General features: G+C 44.0%; 1 pseudogene; it reads right to left on the reverse strand.

The window, feature by feature from the left end:
- Positions 1-16,016: 16,016 nt before the first annotated feature.
- Positions 16,017-16,322, reverse strand: LOC116104714 (annotated as a pseudogene).
- Between the last annotated feature and the right edge of the window lie 2,471 nt (positions 16,323-18,793).

The following is an 18,793-nucleotide window of genomic DNA, read 5'->3' on the forward strand; positions in this document are numbered from 1 at the left end:
GGCATCCTTAAATAGTGTTAGAGCCACATCCAAGTCTACCTTTCTTTCATCAGATCACAGTCTCTGGCCCATGAGCCTGTACCTGTGATACATGAAAAGCTGAAGCAATTCTGTATGACCCAAAGGCCAGCGCTGGGCTCTGCATGTCAGTCATTCCTAAGTGAAATGAAGAATTACAGATGTTTTTTATTCTGCCAGAATTAATCTCAATGGGAAGATGCAAACATAGTTCTGGGGATAAAGTGTGGAGCCCACCCCTTGGGTAGACAGATTCATAGTGGTTCTAAGTGCCCACATTTTCGATAACATTTCTGTAAGTACCTAGGTTCTAGGCATTTAACATGTATTGAGTTAGTTTAATCCTCAAGACACTCTCATGATATACTGCCACCATTATCCATTTTATAGATGAGGGGGATGAACATGAAGAAGTTACATGACTTGTCCCATCATTGCTCCATTAGCAGAATCAAGAATGTACAGAGAAAGCTGGAGGGATAGCTCAGTGCTTAAGAGAGTGTTGCTCTTTCAGAAAGGCTGGATGCTGTTCCCAGCACTCACAACTGCCTATAACTCCAGTTCCAAGAACCCCAGTGCCCTCTTACTACCTGAGAGGTGCATGCATGCATGTGGTATACATACATAAACATGAATAAAAATGACTTTGAGATGTTTTTAAAGGGAGAAAAAAGAATGAAGGGGACTGGGGAAATAGTTCGGTGACAGATTGTCTTAGGGTTTTCACTGCTATGAAGACACACCAATGATCAAGGCAACTCTTATAAGGACAACATTTAATTGTGGCCAGCTTACAGGTCCATTATCATCATGGCAGGAAGCATGGTTCTGGAGAAGGAGCTGAGCGTTCTACATTTTGATCTGAAGGCAAACAGGAGACAATTAGCTTCCAGACAGCAAGGACCAGGGTCTTCAAGCCCACACCTACAATGACATACTTCATCAAACAAGGCCATACCTACTCTAACAAGGCCACATCTCCAAATAGTGCCACTCCCTGGGTCAAGCATATTCAAACCACCACACAGATTTTTTTTTTTTTTTTATGTAAGTGTAGGGCCTAGTACTTGCTAGACAAGGGCTCTAACACTGAGTTAAATCCCTAACCCCAGAGCAAGAATACTTGCCTAGCATGTGCAAGCCCCAGATTCTACACACAGCACTGAAAAATAGAAGAAGAAAGAAAGAAAAAGAGGAGAAGGAGAGAAAGGAAACTGACCCAGTCTGGTGCCATGATCCTCTATATTGTTAGTGTCCTTCTGCCAAAGCAGTGAACTGATAAAAGGAATGTGGTTACACCTAATATATACCTAGATGCCGCTTAATATACAAACAAAGGATTTAGAGTTTGGTAAGGTTATGGTTTAAGAAACTTAATCAGATGGACATTCCTGGCAACTGCAGCTTCCTGCTCAGCATTTTGTTTCAGCCTTTCATGAAGGCCAGGTAACCAGAGCAAACTGGCTGAAGCAGCCTCCATTGCTAGCTGTCCTAAAAGGATGCTGTATTTTTGTTTTTCATTGTAGTTGAGACAGGATCTCTGTATGTGGTCCTGGCTGTCCTCAGGTTCCCAAAGTAGACCAGTAAGGCCCTGAACTCACAGAGACCCTTCTGTCTCTGCTAGGACTAAAGGCGAGCACCACAGCCTAGGACAGTGGCTTTGTGCTCCTGAGAGGACGCAAACAAGAAGCAGGAGAAAAGGTATTCCAGATGCACTCTCAGGACTTCCACTCTTCCTTCTGCCTTATTTCTTCACCTCCAGAATGCTGCTTTAGCCCCCATGAAGTGGGATATGGCCTAGTTTAAGGAGTCATTAGGAACGATGAGCTCAGCTTGGCGGTGGCAGGATTTGGAGACTCTTGAATGAAGACAATATGTAAAACAAGCAGCCTGCCCCCAAGACTGCCGTTCTGCATTCATCCCTCCTATTTGCCAAAGCACAGTTTCTAGTTGTCGATCATAAAAGGACAAATATTGGAGGCTTCTGTATTAAGGCTTTCTGATCTCATTGCTGCCTCTGTTACACTTATCTCTTGTGGTTCCATAGTAAGTGTGTCAGGAGCTGGGCGGTAGTGGCACACACCTTTTAATCCCAGCACTTGGGAGGCAGAGGCAGGTGGATTTCTGAGTTCGAGGCCAGCCTGATTTACAGAGTGAGTTCCAGGACAGCCAGGGCTATACAGAGAAACCCTGTCTTGAAAAACCAAAAAAAAAAAAAAAAGTGTGTTAGGATGTAATATTTAATTAAGAGTCAGTCAATCAGCAGGTCTGTAAGTCCGCAATATTTTCCCCGAAATTCAATTTTACTAAAAAGGTCTCCATGGAAACGATCTTTCAAAAATTCTCTCTCAAATGAATTTCAGAACAAGTGGTCCTCGTGCACCAAAGAGGGTGATGCTGAAGTCCACAGCGAGCTTGCCAGTGAGTCCAATCTCCTGGAGGAGCAGCCAGGTCAGCCAGGGCATCCAGGACACCAGAGAGGGTACCTTAGGACGAGCTGTTGAAAAATGAGCAGGCACATATATTCCCTCCTGCATGGTGACTAGGGACAGTAACAGTTTCAAAGCAAACCACATACTAATAAAAAATCTTTGGTTTATTTTGAAATTGTATGGATGCTGCTGAGTCGGCATGGATTCACGGCATCGACTGTCAATACAGAGGGCCAGTGTTCTGCTTATTGATATGGCAGAGGGGACATAGGAAACAAGATGCTCTGGGATGGAAAGGCACATTGGCAGAGTGATAGAAAAAGCATTCAAACCTTCCTGAAGACAGCCAGCCCTATTCCATGAGTCTGCTGCCATGGGTCCATGCATCTAGTATCATAAACTACCATGGTAAGCCTTCATGTAGACTCTCAGCTGTTTGCCTTCATATCCACTCCAAACATGTGAACACCCCTGCACTGAATAAACAAGACAAGACAAGACAAGAACTCTAGGAGGGTGTGCTTAGCTTTCGAGATTCATAGGACTTGAGAATTGGCCTTTGTGTGACTTAACATTTATTACCTAGCTACTTAGTCAGGTTCCCCAGTAGACCTTGAGAACATCTGGTGGTCACATCTGTGTTGCAATGTGCCTTCAGACTATAATTAGATCCAGAACAATTTCCTCACTGTGTGTAAGGTCCCTTGTGGTGTCACACTCCAGATCAAATGTTGCCTTTGTCAAAAACTGATGATAACATTTTTTAAAAAAGATTTCTTTCTTTATTTTATGTATGTGAGTACAGTGTCACTTTCTTCAGACATACCAGAAGAGGTCCTCAGATCCCATTACAGATGGTTGTGAGTTACCACGTGGTTGCTGGGAATTGAACTCAGGACCTCTGGAAGAGCAGTCAGTGCTCTTAACCCTGGAGCCATCTCTCCAGCCCCACCCCCAACTCCAATTTTTAAAACCCAACAATAACTGTAACCAAGCATAGTGTGTCTGAGTCTATGTGTCATGAAAAGTTTCCCAAAAGCTTTCATAGGTGTGAAATGCAATATTTCTACATAGTCCTTTTGTGCAACTGAATGAAACAGAAAGTGGGTTCAAAAATCCTCAGAAAAGCAAGATATTTGGTTTTGGAGTGATTTTACTAACTTCCATCACTGATGTGTGTGTGTGTGTGTGTGTGTGTGTGAGATGTGCACAAATGTGTGGGACCAGTGGACCAGAGGTCAACATTGGGTGTTGCTCCTCAGGCATTGTCTTTTGCCAACTTAAAAAAAAAAAGATTTTATTTATTTTATATTATATATATATATGTATACATACATACCTATATGTATATATACATATGTATATATAAATATTATGTGTATGAGTACACTGTCGCTGTCTTCAGACACACCAGAGAAGGGCATCAGATCCCATTACAGATGGTTGTGAGTTACCATATGGGTGCTAGAAATTGAACTCAGGACCCCTGGAAGAGCAGTCAGTGCTCTTAACTGCTGAGCCATCTCTCCAGCCCCCTTTTGCCAACTTATGACAGAGTCTTTAATTGGTTTGGATCTTTTCCATTAGGCTGGGCTGGCTAGGCAGGACCTCCAAGGATCCTCCTGTCTCTGCCCCCTCAGTGCTGGGATTGCAAGTGTGTACCACCACACCCAGTTTTTTACATGGGTGCTGGGAATTGAATTCAGGGTCTCCTGCTTGCCTAGCCAGCACTTTATCAGCTGTGCTATACCCTCAGACCCAACTTCCTTCATTGTTGAAACCCTTAAAGCAAGCATTTCTCACTGCTTATTATCACGTCCTAGGGATCGGTGAAGACCATGAAAACTTACAGGACACTCTGTGCTCTCTACCGTGGAGGCCACAGCAAAATACAACCAAGGTGTCACCCAACGTTTACATTTTACTTATAACACAACACCGCTTTTAAATGCTACAGGAGACCTTCTGGTTACTAGCTGCTTAAGGAGGCTCTGCCAGTAAGTACGTCAGTGATGGAATATTTGGACTGTCATTCTCCTTGAGGCAAGTAGAATTAGAGGCCAGTTACTCTTCTTTTACAAGTCTGCTGTCCATTTGGGGTTGTTGTTTAATACTCACTCCCTCAAAAAAACAAAACAAAACAAAACAAAACAAAAATCCTGCTAAGTTCCCCAGGCAAAGATTTTTAAAGGCTGCTTTGTTAGCAGCCCTATGCATCCGTGGCCCTGCCAACATGGTAGTGAAAAGTGTGTTTTTCTTCTTTCTTTCTTTCTTTCTTTCTTTCTTTCTTTCTTTCTTTCTTTCTTTTTTTCTTCTTCTTCTTTTTCTTTTTTTTTTCTTTTTTCTTTTTGCAACAGTAAATCTACCAATTTTACAGTCAGCTGAACAGCAATAGGTTGATTTGTGTAAAGTCTGCACTCACAAAGGAAACCTGGATTTCAGCAGCTTGAATGCCTGAGTCTGCCACGTGATCCTTGATGGGTAGACACCCTTACAGCTTGCATCTAGAAGGATGCAAGCCGGCCACTGTCACCTGCTTCTCGGCCCAGGTGCTGACCCCTCGGGCGACAAGGGGCCTCCAGGCAGGGTGGCAGCAAGCCTGGGTCTTTGTGTGGTTCTGAGAAGCCTTTTCCAAATCGGGAGCCAGCTTTCTCCAGCAGCCTCAGGAGGCAGAGAAAGGAGAGGTGAAGGTCACCCCAGGGTCGCAGTGGGTTAAATTTAGTTAACATCAGAGGTTATAGCTTCTAACAAGGGCTTCAAGAAAACTTACTGCAAGATGCAATTTGTTCTTTCTTTGTCCATCTCTTTTTTCCCCCCTCACTCTATTGAGAGTGACAGCTTAACAAAGTTTTTTTGCTTGCTGGGGGTTTTCATCCATTAGAGAATAAAGGGCCATGTTCCTAAAAAGGGATGCAGGTGGAAGGCTTTATAAAGCACCCATGATTTTCACATTTCGAGCTTTAAAATAGGCTCCCTGCTTGGCTAAGTCAAAACTAATCTATGAAGGGATGCTGAAGAAAATCCTCATTTGAAATGGAGAGACAGTGCCATCCGCGGCAGGAGCTTGGTCTTCTAGAAGATTCTTTGTATTTTTCCCTGAGTCATCTTAGGATAGAATTTCTAGCCATTTAGAAATTCTCAAAGACTGTCTTACATTACCTGTGAGGTATAGCTCTCTAAACCTAGAGCATACTCCTGGGCAGGAGTGGCTTTTGTGCATTTCTGTGTAAGTCAAACAAATTTTTGAACAGAAGATACTCTGTTGTCTTTCTTAGGATTTATCTTATTTAATTTTATTTGTATGTAGATGAGTCTTTTGACTGCATGTTTGTATGTGTTCCATGTGCATGTCAGGTACCTGCAGAGCCCCAAAGGCTTTAGATTTCCTAGAACAGGAGTTACAGGTGGTTGTGAGCCTCCATGTGGGTGCTGGGAATCGAACCCATGTCCTCTTGAAAGAACAGCCAGTGCTCTTAGCCACTGAGCTTTTTCTCTTGTGATGTAGCTGCTCCACAGTTTATATTCACAAATGGACAGCTGTGGAAGTCCTTTCAGGGGACAGTCAGTACACATTCACCTTGCCGTTGAAATGGGAGATTACCTGCTGATGTTGGGCTCATTCAGTCTGCCTGGGCCTCAGGTGTCATTTAGACGTTTCTCTCTCATTAGGAGGTTTGGCTTGCCCGGGTGAGGTTATACATCCAATTAATGGATATTTTAACACACTGAGCTTGGATTTCTCAATCCATGCTTTCGACTCAGTGGTCAGCAAAGTCATGTGCATTTGAAAACACAATTGTCTCAGGTAGGGCTAGAATGTCTTTAGTTATTATTTGGGATTTAAGATGTTTTGCATAAGAGAATCTTCTAGACATCAAAGCTTACCTCTTGAATGAATACCAAGTCTTTTATAGTTAGTATTTCTAAAAGGTTTGTCATTTTTTATTATTTTTATTTTTATTATTTATTTGTTTGTTTGTTTGTTTTTTGAGACAGGGTTTCTCTGTGTAGCCCTGGCTATCCTGGAACTCACTCTGCAGACCAGGCTGGCCTTGAACTCAGAAATCCACCTGCCTCTGCCTCCCAAGTGCCGGGATTAAAGGCGTGCGCCACCACTGCCCAGCTTTTATTATTTTTAAACTGTGTGTGCGTGTGTATGTGTATGTCTGTGTGTGTATGTGTGTGTATGTGTGTGTGTATATGTGTGTTTATGTATGCATGTATATGTATGTGTATATATGTATGTGTATGTTTGTGTTTATGTACGTGTGCTTGTATGTGCATGTATATGTGTGTATGTGTATATATATGTTTGTGTGTTTGCATATGTGCATTGTGTATGTGTGTGGTGTGTGTATGTTTATGTGTGCATGTATATATATGTGTATATATGTGTGCTTGTGTGTGTGTATATTTTTGCGTTTGTGTATGTGTATTTGTGTATGTGTGCTTATATGTGCATGCCTAAGTGTGTATGTGTGTTTGTGTATGTGTATATGTGTATATGTATATATTGTGTGTGTTTGTATATGTGCATGTCTGTGTGTGAGTGTGTGTGTGCATATGTGTGTGTGTGTGTGTGTGTGTGTGTGTGTGAAGGTGCCCAAGGAGGACAGAGGCATCTGATCTCTCTGGAGTTGGAGGCAGTTGTGAGCCACCTGATGTGGGTACAGAGAATTGAACTCTGGTCCTCTGAAGAGCAGTATGCATCCTTAAAGCCTGAGTTATCTCTCCAGCCCCTTATATTCTATAAAAAACTTACCATTCTAATGCTTTCTATAATAATGTTTTTAATATCTGGAATTTAGCATATGATTTTTAAAGGGCAATATCATTATAACTATAGTATGATAGGGTGACATTATAATACCATCAGCCCTGTGCTAAATGCTGCTATGCTAAGTGACCATGATATCGTGGGATCTGAATTTGCAATTCTTTTTATACGTTGTTTATCTTTTTCTGCCATTACACTGCCTGCTACCTCTTATTGGTTTTGTTTGTTTGTCTTAAAAATTATGTGTATGTAGAGAGGTAGTCTGTGCACAGTGGTAGAATGCAGGGGCCCAGGAGAAAAGGGCTTCAAATGTCCCTGAAGCTAGATTTACAGGCGGTGTGAGCCATCTGGCATGGGTGAGGCTCTCGAACTTGGGTCCTCTGAAAGAACACCAAACATTCTTCACACACAAGCCATTTCTAAAGCCTCCCTCGTCTCACCTCACTGCTATACCTGCCTTCTTAGCTTTACTAGGCCCCTTCTCCTGAATTTCTGCTCAAAGTCAAGTTCAGTCTCCCTGGTCTAAGGCAAGCTCCGGCTCCAAATCAACCCGATAAGCTTGTCACATAGCAAAGCTCCCTGCCAAACAACAGCCCAAACCAAAAAGGCTCTGGCTGATTGTTCTGTCCAGAGACCAGCCTATGGCAGCCACACTTCAGGTTTCGAAGAGTGAGTTTATTAAGCCTGAAGCAAGCCAAAGGAAAAGAGAGAGATTAGACAGCGACTAGATGGTTTCAACTCTGGTCGCAACAACTGAGCCAACGATGCTGAGCCATTATCCTGGGTTCCTGAGACAGATTTTCAGGCCCAGTCTGGGATTCTCTCCAGGGAAGAGCCTCTACTTTCTTGTCCCCCACCACAGGCATTTTATACCAGGGGGTCAAGAATAGTAATTCCTGTTGGAACCGGTTTGCCTTCTAACTGTCCTTAAGAGCACAATGCTTTGAATGCCATTAACTGTTTTCCCTTTCCCTTTGGGCCAGTGTAACCCAGGAGGGTTACTCTAGTCTTAGAGGATGCCAGAAAAATATGCTCGAGTTTGAGACAAGCTAGCCCCTTGATCTCAAAATCCACTCTAACAAGTGCCAACAACACATGGCAATTTACCAGTATAATCCACACCACCCTGGTTTTCTTTCCTTACTTCTTTTAAGATTTATTTATTGTATTTATATGAGTACACTGTAGCTGTCTTCAGACACACTAGAAGAGAGCATCAGATCCTATTACAGATGGTTGTGAGCCACCATGTGGTTGCTGGGAATTGAACTCAGGACCTCTGGAAGAGCAGTCAGTGCTCTTACCCTCTGAGCCATCTCTCCAGCCCTACCCTGGTTTTCTACTGCTGAATTGAATTGAGATTTTCTTCTCCTGAATCTACTACCCTCTTTATCACACCTACAGTATTCTGTACAGAACAGTTGGTCAGTCCATTTGGTCAGGCTCTGTTCTAAGTGACCACACCTGGTCTCAGCCTATGAAGGGGTGCTCTGGCACAGAACATCACACCCACAGTCCATAAGACCTGGGTAGAAGTTTGGTTTATGGGAAGCTAGAGAGCAGACTGGCAGCTTGCCGACTTGAGGCAGGAGATGAGTTGAGCATAGATGGTTATTTGTGACAGAAATGACTAGAAGTCTGGCCTCTGCTTCTCCAGGCTTTAGCAGCATATGCCTGCCTCAGAACCATCCCTTACAGAAAAGTATGACTGTGTGCCAATGGAATACGGCAATTCATCTATCTGGGCATGGACCAGTAGCCACACCCCTCAAAAAAAATAATAACACTTCCTTGCCCAGCGAATATCAACTGCCAATGGCTCCTGAGCTAGGGGTGGCGCTTCACGAGCCTTTCCTACATGAGTACTGAAATATTGAGTGAACTCTTGGACTTGACCTTGTGTGCGTCAAGTGCAGATGACCACAGCTGCAGTGGGTTAATGAGTATAATGGCTGTGCCATGTCCAGAAGACGACATCTCACAGCTCTCCACCTTATGCTGCAACTCTTACATTCGCTCCCCCTTGAGCCTTGCAAGGGGGAGGCATGGTAAAGACTTCTTGTTAAGAGTCAGGCACTCAATGGACACATCTTTTCGGCACCCTGGCCAGTTACTAGTTTTGGCATCAACTACTATCCACTGCAACTAACCTATGTGTATAATCTTGAATATTTAGAAGTCAGTTTAACAATGTCCATTTAGCAAAACAACAGCAGTAGATTCCCTGCATGGTCCCAAGACCTACCCAGCCACGGCTTATAGTATCAGGCTTACAGTACCAGGCATTAATTCCCATCTGTGGTATAGTCTTCAAATCCATCCAGAAAACAATTGGTTACCCCATAACATGTATACCAATTGTCTTAGTCAGGGTTTGTATTCCTGCACAAAACATCATGACCAAGAAGTAAGTTGGGGAGGAAGGGGTTTATTCAGCTTACACTTCCACACTGCTGTTCATCACCAAAGGAAGTCAGGACTGGAACTCAAGCAGGTCAGGAAGCAGGAGCTGATGCAGAGGCTATGGAGGGATGTTACTTACGGGCTTGTTTCCCCTGGCTTGCTCAGCTTGCTTTCTTATAGAACCCAAGGCTACCAGCCCAGGGATGGCACCACCCACAAGGGGCCCTACCCCCTTGATCACTAATTGAGAAAATGCCTTACAGCTGGATCTCATGGAGGCATTTCCTCAACTGAAGTTCTTTTCTCTGTGATAACTCCGGCTTGTGTCAAGTTGACACACAAAACCAGCCAGTACACCAGTACTACTTCTAGTTACATATATTGCCTAGCAGGTTGGTATCACAGCATACAAGGTTCATACTGGACGAAATCATTAATGATTTCTCTCCTCCAGCAGACTAAACAGCACCTTCTGGTACCTCTACCTCAAAAGTGAGCCTGAAAGGAGAAAATGTCCCGCCCAATTATAACTGGAGACCCAATCATTTATCATCATTTGATGGTTTGATCTTACAGGAAGGCTAGGGGAGGGTTTGCAGTGGCACCTCAAACTGCCATTAAAGAGGTGCTCGAAGTGAACCTGACTGTAGAACAGTCAGTAAGACTGCAGCTGAGGCTGGAACTGATGCTAGTTCTCCACCATGTCTGACTCTGTTGTCTCTCCTCTCTGTGGGGAGAATTTCAGGTCAGCATGAGGCAGATGGTTTGGGAATTTTTCCCATTGCTTTTTGTAGCCATAGATGGAGTTGTAGTGTTGATGCTACTCATACGGTCTGCCAAGACCCATATTCCTTCAAGATGTTCTCAAGTGAGTTTTGACATGGCGGGTCTTACTGCTTACTGAGGACATTGTGAGCATCCAGGAACTTTTTTTTTTTTTTTTTTTTTTTTAAGTTGGGAGTGAGAAGAAGAGAGGAAGCTGGTGGGCAGGAGACGTGGAATTTGGGGTGGAGACCAGGCCAATCATAAGAGGATTACATTCGATTCTTATGTGGAGGTCACAGCACAGTCTTTGTTATGCTTTGCGGGGTTTATTTATACATTTTCATCTCTTTATTACTGTTCCTCCCCCTTTCTTGGTGACACTTTGGCCTTGCTGAAACAGCGTTTAAAAAAAGAAAATGGTAATTATTAACTGCACTCCCAGATGCGGAGTCAGAATGACACAGAACAAAACCTCCCTTCTGGTTCCCACACCCACTGCTTCATGGGGATCTGGAGTCTGCTCACACTTAGCAGGCTTCTTGAAATAGATAGGGCTTTCATGCCTTTGAATCCACCCGGATCTTGCCTTTGCAGGCCCATGTTCTGGCTTTTGCACTGTCTATTTTTGTTCCTTCCCTTTCACGTGGTACTGGGCCAGGTGGGAAGGGAGGAGGAGTCGGTTGAAGTGTTTGACTAAAGACAAATACTTTTTCTCAAATTCTTGAATTCTCTGTTTCTCTACCTATTTTGGCCTGGGAAAGAGGCTAAGGGTGGTATTAAAAGTCTGGAGCTTTTGTTTTGTTTTTCTTTTCTAAGACAGAGTTTCTCTGTGTAGCCTTGGATTTAAGGTGTGAATTATCACTGCCCTGCCCAAAGTCCAGAGATTTAACCCCAAGTTCTCAGGACATAGGCAGAGTTCTTTATTGCAGTTGAATGAGACTCAGAGAGTGACTTGAGTGGAATCTGTAGTGAGGATGAAGTCCTGACCAACTCTCTGGAACATGGGAATAATATAATGTTGCTTCCAAGCCACAAGATAACAGGGGTTTGCTGTTGTAATAAACATATAGGGTTCTCTTTAATACTCACAGGGAAACAGTCCTTTGGGTAGCAAATTCTGACACTTATAAAGCTCTAGGAAGGTGTTTGTATCCTGTATTATCCTAAAACAGCATGGAAAAATCTACACTGTAGTGTTATTATTATTATTATTTTAAATTCAGCTCACAAGGATCCGTCCATGTATGAGATTGGGAGTTTTTTTTTTGTTGTTGTTGTTTTGTTTTTTAACATGATGCAGTGAGATCCTTCCTGTATAGGACAATAGAAACCAGTGAGTAAAACATGCACACATATGGGTTATTTTAAAGGGGGGAGGGAGCTGGAGAGATGGCTTAGTAGTTAAGAGCACTGACTGTTCTTGCAAAGGACGTGGGTTCAATTCCCTGCACCCACATGGTAGTTCCTGACCATCTGGAGCTCCAGTTCCGTGGGATCTCATGCCCTCTTCTGCCTTCTATAGTCACTGCACGAATGTGGTACACATGCAAACATGCCAGTTAGAAGCTTATACACAAAGTACAAATAAACAAATCTTTAAAAAAATTTTTTTAAATGAGATTAGTAGGGGTGGATCTGGGAGGAGTTATGGGGATGAATATGTATGTGTCTGTGGAGGTGAGTATGCACAAAAATTCAAAATTCTTAAAATTTAATACTTTTTTTTTTTTGGTTTTTTGAGACAAGGTTTCTCTGTGTAGCCCTGGCTGTCCTGGAACTCACTCTGTAGACCAGGCTGGCCTCGAACTCAGAAATCCGCCAGCCTCTACCTCCCAAGTGCTGGGATTAAAGGTGTGCACCACCACCACCCAGCAATAAAAATATTTTAAATGGATACTTTTTTAAATATTTATTAATCCTTAAAGAATGCAGTTATACTTATCTGCCCCCTTCTGCTATAAAGCCTGACTTTTTTCCTTTGTGGGATTCATATATATGTATATATATATATATGAATATATGATTATGAATATAAATTTATTTTATTCACATATCATATATATTCATCAGTATGTAGAAGAAATTAAAGACATTTTGTTTGGTTCAATTTTTTGAGACTGGTTCCCTGTGTAGCCCTGGCTGTCCTGCATCTTACAATGTAGACCAGGTTGGCCTCAAACTCACAGAGATCTACCTGCCTCTGCCTCCTAAGTGCTGGGATTAAAGGACTATGCCACCATTGCCAAGTTAAAACATTTTAAAAGATTTATTTTTTATTGTGTGTGTGTGTGTGTGTGTGTGTGTATGTATGTGTGTGTAGGTGCTCACAGAGATCAGGGGAGTTGGGTTCCTTGGAGCCGAAGCTGGAATTACAGATGGTTGTGAGTCCCCTGATCTGGCTGGAGTGGGATTAGATGAAGAGCAGAAGGTCAGTCTCTTATCTGCTGCCACTAAGGACAGGTTCTCAGTCCTCAGAACACGTCATGTTCTCCATTATCCCCTCCCCAGCTCTCAGCTATCTCACTACAGCTATGTCAGACCTTTATTCTCAGTGATTCATTGTTACTGAAACTTCAGCTTAGCTGTTAATATCCTTTCTACATGCACAATTTCATGGTTTATGCATCAAGGACACGAATTGCTTCATAGCAGAGAGACACTCTGAAACAAGTCACCAGGAATTCTGTCCTTGTGCAAACATCCTGGAACATACTTACACAAATAGCCTACTTCACACTTAAGAACTGTCATGGCACCTGAAGTAGGTCCTGGGAAGAGATCTACTTTTCAGCACATGGCTGTGTTTAATTACATCATGTAATTGTCATGTCAGGCATGACTGGCAAGAACAGATTTTAGGAAAGCCAACTTGGGGTCAGAGAGCAATCTCACAGGTGAGAGCCGAAGCAAGGTGTATGCAGAGAGCATCCTCTCAGACATTGCTGGCTGTAGACATCCTGTGTGCAGTCCACAGAGGCATGGAGGCAAGAGGATGCCATGAGTCCTGGTCAGAGTAAAGACAGTAAAAAAGACTGCTCTACACGTGAACACTGCAAACAGTACAGAGGCATCATGCTTGACATCTGATGAAGGAACACCCAGTGTACATAGTGAAGGTCAAAGCAGGGAGACGTGTAAGCCTGCGAAGACTTACCTAAACAACTCAGTTCCAGTCACTGGATGGGGAAGGGCTGCTGGCGAGGCAAGAACTTTGCTCACTAAGCCTGTCTGAGCTGTGGTCAGTTAACTCACGATGACAGTGGGAATTACTTCCAGGGCAAAGCTGTTTCATTGAACATGGCTGAGATGGGATTATTCCGGTACCTTGGTGTCTTAGTCAGGGTTTCTATTCCTGCACAAACATCATGGTCATGATGCAAGTTGGTCAAGAAGCAAGTTGGGGAGGAAAGGGTTTATTCAGCTTACACTTCCATGTTGCTGTTCATCACCAAAGGAAGTCAGGACTGTGCCACGCACACTTTGCGTGAAGGCAGTATCTGAGGTGTAAACTTCAAGGAAATTCAGTCTCCTGCCTCAGCATTGTCGCCTGGCACCCCAAACTCAGAGGTGGCCCAGATATGTCCTCGTACTAGTGTGCTAGGAACTCACCAAGATATCATTTTCTTACAGCTAGCAAGAGAAAATTCGGACATTGCTTTCTGACCTTCACCAATGTTTCCAACTATCCTAGTTTAATGTTTTAAGTACTAGAGAGTAATTGAAAGGTTTCTCTTACTCTAAGACATTAGCTGAAAGAGTTAGGTCAAGATTCTCCTCTGCCTGCCTCCAGCAAGAACCAGAGAATTAGCATAAGAATACCTCAACAGAGAGGGCTCCACCCCTCTTCCTCCTGCTTCACACCTAGCTACCAGACCCTGCTGACCTGGGTGTGTGGGGGTCGTTTTGCCTAAGTGACTTCAGTCTAGCACTAGGACTGGGGGAAGAAGGACTTGGACTCACATGCAAGACTAGTACTAGAACTTAGATGGGCTAAGACTCAGATTCATGTATCTCTTGCAGTCCCCCAGGCCCAGAGCACTTGGGCCCGGGGAATACAACACCAGTTCAGAGGAGATAGCTGCTGTTTTAGACCCAGTATGTTTCAGATAGCCTCAGAGGTACCTCAACTGTTGAGCTGCCAGATTTTTTATTTCTCTTTTGCAATGACTGTAAAAGCCTCATGCCATTTTTAAAGAAATACACTCAGATCTTACATCACTCGTGTGTAGTCTGTTTGTCAAAAGCCGAATCCTGTGCCCACCTGGCCAGAATCCCTAGTCCCGCGGAACAAGGGACCCCGCGAGAAATCCCGGTCTGTGACAGGACTGGAACTCAAGCAGGTCAGGAAGCAGGAGCTGATGCAGAGGCCATGGAGGGATGTTCCTTACTGGCTTGCTTCCCCTGGCTTGCTCAGCTTACTTTCTTATAGAACCCAAGACTACCAGCCCAGGGATGGCACCACCCACAAGGGGCCCTACCCCCTTGATCACTAATTGAGAAAATGCCTTACAGCTGGATCTCATGGAGGCATTTCCTCACCTGAAGCTCCTTTCTCTGTGATAACTCCAGCTTTGTGTCAAGTTGACACACAAAACCAGCTAGTACACTTGGTCAGTACTCTATGGAATGAATTAAGTGGCTTTTTCTAGTTTACTATATCTATAACCAGTTAATTGTCTGGCATCCCTTCAGTAAGATTTATAGAGTGAAGTGGAAATTTCTGGTTTCTTTGGAGACTCAGTAGTATCATGTGATGTTTTTCTGGAAAGTGTCGTATGAGAGGATGTTTTCCTGAGACAGACACTTGAGAGGAAGTGTGATGCCTATAAGTAGAACCTAATCGATAGTGAATGAGCCTCTTGTCTCCTTGTTCACCTTGCAACACTTTGCTAGTCTTTGCTGATCTTCTCTTGTTGTGACTTCTTAGAGAGAAATGTGCCAAAGAACTTCGTGCCATGTGTGTTTGGTATTTGATGTTTTGGAGTGGACTGCTGACAACAAAGGCTGGAATTTCTAACAGGTCCACATCCCCCTGTCCCCTAACTTAGGTTGATGGACTTGAAGGGAGGTTGACGTATAAATGAACCCTCATTAAAGTAGGTTTTGAAAAATCTAAGCCTACAATACTGCCTTTTTTTTTTTTACATCAACCGTGATTTTTTTATATCACTGACAATAACTTTCTTTTCTTTTTTTTAAAAAAAGATTTATTTATTATTATATCTAAGTGCACTGTAGCTGTCTTTAGACACACCAGAAGAGAGTGCCAGATCACACTATGGATGGTTGTGAGCCGCCATGAGGTGGCTGGGATTTGAACTCAGGACCTCTGGAAGAGCAGTCAGTACTCTTAACCACTGAGCCATCTCTCTAGCACCCCCAAAATGTGTTTATTTTATGTATGAGTACACTGTAGCTGTCTTCCGACACACCAGAAGAGGGCATCAGATCCCATTACAGATGGTCATGAGCCACCTTGTGGCTGCTGGGAATTGAACTCAGGACCTCTGGAAGAGCAGTCAGTGCTCTTAGCTGCTGAGCCATCTCTCCAGCTCCATCACTTTATTTTCTAACAAGTAATTCTTGTACTGCTTCAGTATTTTCCTCAGACAACACAAGTTTTAGAACTGGATCACTTGGCCCTTTTTCTTCTTGTTGCCTCCCAGTTCAAAATGCTTGCACTTCTTAATGGCCAGCATCGCCTTGGATCTGCAGTTGGGCTCAACTAACTCAGGCCTGTGCACAATCTTCTTTGTGGTTTTGGCCTTCTTTCAGAAAATTGTCCTTGTTTGCCCACCGTAGCCACTCTGTGATTCTTGAGCATACAGGGAATCCTTGCCCTTCTTATACTAGGTCACTTTGTGAGGCTGATGTGTGCCACATTTCTTACAGAAAGTCCTTACGGTGTTAGGCACGTTGACCAACATTCCAGATGGGACTCTGACATATGACAGTCATAAAACAGAATGTTACCGGCCATGCTCAAGGGACAAATCTGCACCAAGCTTAGAGGAGGACGTAAGGCAGGGGAATGAAAAACACCATCATTGGCAGGCTAGCATGGAGTGGATTCCAGCTGTGACCATGGAAGGACTGGAGGGGAGAGAGGACAGGACAGAGTAGGAATGTTACTCTATGCAACACTCAGGTGAGGGCTGTACACCCGGTAGCACTGTTCAAACCCAACTCCTGTGCACTATTCAGAGGATGCCTCTGCACAGCCTGGTCTCAAGCTTTTCTTCCTCCTGGACCACCTTGGCCTTGCCTGGAACAGCTTCAAGGAGCTGTGGTGGCCTCTCCAGGTAGCCTCTATGCCAGCCCAGGGGCATCACTTGGCAGTTTGCTGGAAACGTGGGCTGCAGAATCAGAACATGCCTCCCAGTAGACTCTTTCTGAAGGCCCACTCCTGTAAAGATCCCACTTTGGGAGTAAAAGTCAAGGTACAAGCTAGAGCAGCCACCTTGGTAGTGTTCACCCAGGACTCTCATCCAAAGAGGCCCAGTGACTAGGCTGCTGTCTACCAGGTGTCTCAGTAACAACCCAGCCCACACCATGAGTTTCAATACCAAATTTCAACAGTGGCTTTAAAAAAAAAAAAAAAAAAAAAAAGCAACGTACATCTTCTCAGTGGCCTTACAGGTGCAGAAACCAAGACCTGAAATAATCTTTTCCTCTAGGAGATGCTGCCATTGCTGGTCGGAGAAGGCATGTTTGATCTTATCAGAGGCCTGTCTACCCCAGAGCTGGGTGGTTTTCTGCTTCTTGTCGTTACAAAAGCCTGGACAGATACTGTTTTGCCTCCGTTTTCCAGAGAAGGAAAAGAAGTTAATAGTTTATCTAACATCACACAAAACAACAAGCAATCTGAACACACCTCTGCTTCCCTTGAGTTAAAAGCAGCACCCACACGGAGGCAGAAGCAGGCCAGAATGGGCAAGCAGAAATATACACTGTGGAGACAAACTGAGGGTAGCAGAAGATGAAGCTAGAAGAAGCGGTGTTGACGAACATCCAAAGTAGGGATGCACAAGTGGTCAGTGGTGACTCCCTGGATTTGAGGGTGATGCATGACTCTGTGGTTGGTGGTGACCTCCTGAGTTTGGGGGCTTACATACAGGTGGAAGAAAATTGAGACCCACGCTGGCAACACAACTCATCAATAGCCACAGATTCAAACCCAACTCTTTTTTCCCAACAGAATAAAGTGTTCTCTCCCTTAGCAAGTACAACTGGGTTTAACCGGTTACCTTCTCTCAGTTGTGTGTTTGAGGATCACCTTGATATGTGATGTAGAAAAATTCTGCTTCTGGGGTGCAAGGGAAGCACACCCCACCTGCCTCTGGCCTGCCCACTGTACTTATTTTGGAACACAGAGAGGCACTTGTCACTGTCAGGATGAGGAAGGGGGTGGGGCTAAGGATGTCTGACACCGGAATTACACTCGTGTATAAGTCAGAACAAGTCTTGTTGCAGCAGTCCGCGCTTAAACACAGGGCCTGCACGCCACAGCATCTGCAACAACAGCTGGAATTAGTATCAATAATTACAAAATAGAACAGTGCTATAATAAAAAGATGTTTGAAACTTGTAAATTTTTTTATTTCTAGAACTTTCCACATGACATTTTCAGACCATTGTTGACCAGACATAACTGAAATAGTGTCTAAGGGGGAAGGGGCTACTGCATGTTTAAAGCCAGTCTTTCCTCCATGGTCGCCATCACAGGTCAGCTTTGGATGGCCTGTGGAAACGTTAACATGGCAGACCTTTCATCATGATCCACAAAGTCCCAAACCCAGGAAGTCAGAGCATGATGCCTGTTGGGGGAACCTTTTTCTTGAGGTGGTGTGGTGATTTGAATATGCTTGGCCCATGGAAGTGGCACTATCAGGAGGTGTGGCCTTGTTGGAGGAGGTGTGGCCTGTTGGAGGGGGTGTGGCCTTGTTGAAGGAAGTGCCTTACTGTGGGGATGGGCTTTGGGGTCCAATGTTTAAGCTCTGCCCAGGACAGAAGAGAGTTTCCTTCTAGCTGCCTTTGGATCAGATGTAGATAGAACTCTCAGCTCCTTCTTCAGCACCATCTCTGCCTGCATGTTGCCATGATTCCTACCATGATGATGATGAACTAAACCTCTGAAACTGTAAGCCAGCCCCAGTTGAATGTTGTCCTTTAAGAAAGTTGCTTCGGGAATTGTGTCTCTTCACAGCAACAAAACCTTATGATAGGTGGAGACGCGAATTGGTCAGATAGCATTCTCAAGAGTCAAATCCCCCACAGGTCTGCTGTGCATTGGGTACCTGGCCACGACTAGACACACCTAGTCACTCTTACATCAAATAACCATCGCCTGAAACAGTGGGAAACACTGGTCCCAAGACACTGGTCTCTGGGACACTGC

This window comes from Mastomys coucha, unplaced genomic scaffold (genome assembly GCF_008632895.1).
Source record: "Mastomys coucha isolate ucsf_1 unplaced genomic scaffold, UCSF_Mcou_1 pScaffold22, whole genome shotgun sequence".
NCBI lineage: Eukaryota > Metazoa > Chordata > Mammalia > Rodentia > Muridae > Mastomys > Mastomys coucha.